We start from the raw sequence: 4,417 nt of genomic DNA on the forward strand, positions 1-4,417 counted from the left end.
CTATAACTAATCTCTATATCCTCCCACCCAGTGCTGAAGCAAAGTTCGTTCCAAATATTTTTTTTCCCTTAGAGAGTAAATTAGGTGAGATCGAGAAACTACGGTTGAAAGCAATCAGAATATATAAAAGAAAGAATGATGAACACAGCAAAAACAAATTTTTGATGGGTTTTTAACAAGACACAACTATTAGGCGGATAGTCAAATAACATCCTTCTGCTTGATCCTTCATTTAGAAACTGAAAACAAGTTAATAAGCCATCAGAATGATCAAATACCACATTCTTTCTTGTTTAAAACATTTCTTAGTTATCACTAGTCTAGATCATTCTTAGTTCATATTCACCTACCGTTGTAATGTACCTCACCCATGGCAATGCTTGATATCCACTCTTTTCAATGATTTTTAGATACCTGACCTGCAGTAAAGAATTGCAACAAAATAAAGTTGTTATAAAGTAGTAGCCTAAATCTAAATGAACAAAATGTAAATTCTCAACCATTTATTCAATGCATCAATTTACTTGTGGACTAAATATTTAAAAATCATAATGATTTTCACTGAGGCCAATATAAATACAAGTAATGAGCTTGTTCTCATCAAAAATATAGAAGTGAACACACAAAAGGGTCCAACACTGTGATGGCTTTTATGGAGTCAGTCCAAAATGACCTAAAACGACTCAAATTTTAGATAAGTTATAAATCATGGTAATGAGCTAATGATACTCACAAAAGCAATAATCTACATTTGTAAACTAAAGTTAAGAAATAACCTGAATTCCTGATACAGTAAAATATGGTATCTCAAATTTGACATGAATAGGCGCTCACTTTTCTGGGGTTGCTTCTTCAGCAATTATGCTAGAAGGGCTAAATTCAGCCCTCAATATGTATTCATGAATCAAAACCCACATAATAAGTCAATCAAGAAACTAAAACATTAGGGTCCAGAACCATGGTACTATTAACCATCTTTGAACAAGAAAACCAATGAAAGCTGCAAGATACCTTTCCACCAAGAAATGATTTTATTTTCCAAAGCAAAGCATCCCTCTCTGGGGAGTATGCAGAAGTATCCATTGATGTGCATGCATGAGGTGTAGATGCATCAGCTGGTACTGGCAATTCAATTTCAACATTTGTTGCCATACTACAAAGTTAAAGAAAGCCATGAGACAAATTAGCAAATACACAAAAATATCAGTCATACTTAAACCATTCCCTGAAGCTAACATGTTAGAAAGATCTATCTAAACAACAGATAAATCAGATCTAAAATAAGCATACATAAGCCAAAGAGATATTTTGAAACCTGCGATCTTTGTATTGGTTGCGTGCTCCCACCAAATATTCTACCCAGCTTCTTGAATGCTTTTCTACTTGAGCTTCAACCCATATTAATGGCTTTACCTGCAAAGTAATAAAAATATATGATATGAAACCTACTTTAGAAGGATATCCTTCATAACATAACTTCAAAGATTTGACAACAACTACATTCTCTTGAATATATGAACAAACCTGTGTGCTAAGTCTATAGTTCATAAGATTAAAAGTCCCATCATGAGGTATGAAGGATATAGTTCTATCATTTTCAAAATGAGCAAGACGAATGCACTAGACAAAAGAAATAGAAATTAACATATGCCTTTTCAAGGGAAAAAAAAAAGACCAAGTACAACATCAAAGGAATTTGCAAGCACTTTAATATAAGACAAAATTGATAGTTTAAGGAATTGAATAAGAAAATGAGCTTGATTGCATACTAATGAAACTTGATGTCATCCAAATCAATTGCTTTACACTTTGATGCTTTGCCTTGAGCTTCTAGTAGCACCCTATCATTGAGTCCAAGTTTGCATTCTGGCATTCCTCTGAAAAAAAGTGAATCAAAATACACTTGTCATTAACAACTAGCTATGTAACATTTCAGCAGTCATGCTAAAAGTACATTATAAATAAATAAAAATTAGAAACAACCACATTTTGCACAAAACAAGCTAAATTGACCATGAAACACAATCAATAATTCAATGCCAAATATTAAATCAAAAGTTATAAAGGTTTAATACTTATGGCATATGTATAAAACAAAGAAATAATTAGTGGTCAAACTACTTCCAACACTCAATAATTATATAAAACGTCTAAAGATATATACATATCAGTATTTTATTCTTTTTTTGTAATTTTTCATACTATTTTATTTCCAAGATCGGCTATGGGGATCCAGCTTCAGCCTTGATATGGCAAGGGCACGGGTGTCCTGACCAAATTATTCTAGATACATCTATTACAGACTCAAGGAAGGCCTACAAACTATACGAATTGGACCTAGTCTAGGTATGGGACCCAGTGCAGCATAATCTAAACTTCAACATTTGGTCATTATAATTTGACTTTTAATCTATCACTCTAAACTCTCCAAGAAATTGGACTCTATTCAATCATCCACCATAGTTCATTATTCTTCTATATTTGTTTTATTCTCACTAAAGCATGTAACCGGTTGAAATACAAGTATCCAGCAATGAAATTGGTTGTCTCATGACCAAAAAATTGTTATTTATTAAATCTTAACAATGAATATGAACATAATATTTGTACTTATAAAAGTTGGACAATTTGTAGATTCTTTGTCTGATGGTAATTCATAATTCTACCACATAAAAATAAACACAAGATGTTTATTAACTGAACTCTCATGCGCTAATCTCGTTCTCATAATATATGTCTATTCGTTTAGCTATGTATAAGCATACATGGGCCTTTCAGCTTAGAAAATGGGGTTTTTCCTATTTCAAGGCGTTCCACAAGTAGGGTACATATTTAAGAAAATAGGTGTGCAGTAACATTATAATGTTCTCCATGAACCTAGCTAGAGTTTACAGTGTTTCAACTTAGCAGAGATTATGGGAAACAGTTCCATGTTTCCTCTCTGTAGTCTATTAGTTTTATTTCTAAAAGAACTCAATAATAAGATTATGCATGGGGTAGGAAAAAACTACCTCAAGTACGCTCTCATCTTCAACACTCCAACCACATCAGATCACACTATTTTCCCATTGCTACTCACAAGAATATTTACACTATCTACTACATCCAAAAAGACCTTTAATAACAAATTAAAAGCACAAAATTAGTTAAATATCAATTTCCATATTCAAGCAAAGCACAAAGTTAAATCTGGATTAGCCTTCAACCTCATTTTTTTTGTATTGTATTCCTTCACTTCGCCAAGAAACTGTATTTGTAACAGCCATTGGAGGTCACTGAGTGACTTCCATCTTGTAATCATCCATTTTGATGAATTCACTAAGAATCTTTGCCTCTTTATATTGAGTGTACCCGAAATCCATTATTTCATCTAGTAGTTCATACTGCACAATGGAAAATAAAAGTGGTGAAATGATATACACATATTTTAAATTTTAAGTTTGTGATAAAATATTCTCAAATAGTTCATTACAAGGAATTCTGAACCCTTGACCCTCTATGGCTAAGATTAAAAATAGATGTGTACACTCACAACAATGACAAAATTGTCTCTCAAAGACTTCTTCTAGCTCTACAAAATAGTGCTTGAATACCTGCAGAAATGACACACATGACAATCCAAAACTGAACCTAAAGTTGACATGTGAATCAGTTATTGAAACACACTAATCATAGCAGAAAACAAAGAGGAACATTAACAACTCTTGATTACTATAATAACACCTAAATATGCATGCAATTGCTACAAATACAAGAATTATATGCATGCACTAGAATCCTTGGCTTTACAGGTTCAGTAAGTTCCCTAAATGTAGTGTTCCATTTAATAATTGAAAATAGAGCCTCAGACAAGAAATAAATTGTGAATGAGAAGTGTAGATTGTTGAACTTACATCCAAAACTTGATGTAAAAATAATAGTAAGCTAGCTACATTAGAGTTCTGTCTTGATGCTGCCATAAGGTAGATATTGTTATGCTGAATGAACATGTAAGTCACCCCATTGTCATAGAGTACTAGATTTTGTAACGTGGGATCAACGTGTCCATGTAATTCCATCAAAAAACTTTTCAAAACACATATGTTGAAACCATCCTCACACATGGCCAATTCAACCTTATAAGAGACAAGATATAAGAGAGGGCAATACATTTTAATGAATATATTCATACGAGACAATGTAATTTATGTGACATTGGTCACCTAAACGTCTTTAACTTTTAAGTAATTTGCATAGCTCTATGTAAATATTCCATAACTAAGAAGCTTCTTTGTACAACATTGCAATTTTTAACTTCATGATGCACATAGCACAGATGAGTCAACAAAAACTATAGTTTCTTGTGTTCTTTCCACAGTTTTAAAAGAGTTCTTATCAATAGATCCATGTAAGAATTTTATTCCTCTAAAAATGGTTT

At 32.4% G+C, this 4,417-nt stretch overlaps 1 pseudogene; it reads right to left on the reverse strand.

Annotated features, from left to right (window-relative positions):
* Positions 1 to 320: 320 nt before the first annotated feature.
* LOC149530945 (AP-1 complex subunit mu-2-like) lies at positions 321 to 4,103 on the reverse strand (annotated as a pseudogene).
* Positions 4,104 to 4,417: the final 314 nt, after the last annotated feature.

Source organism: Cupressus sempervirens, chromosome 11 (assembly GCF_028749045.1).
Source record: "Cupressus sempervirens isolate cs-2001-9-10 chromosome 11, ASM2874904v1, whole genome shotgun sequence".
In the NCBI taxonomy this organism is placed as follows: domain Eukaryota; kingdom Viridiplantae; phylum Streptophyta; class Pinopsida; order Cupressales; family Cupressaceae; genus Cupressus; species Cupressus sempervirens.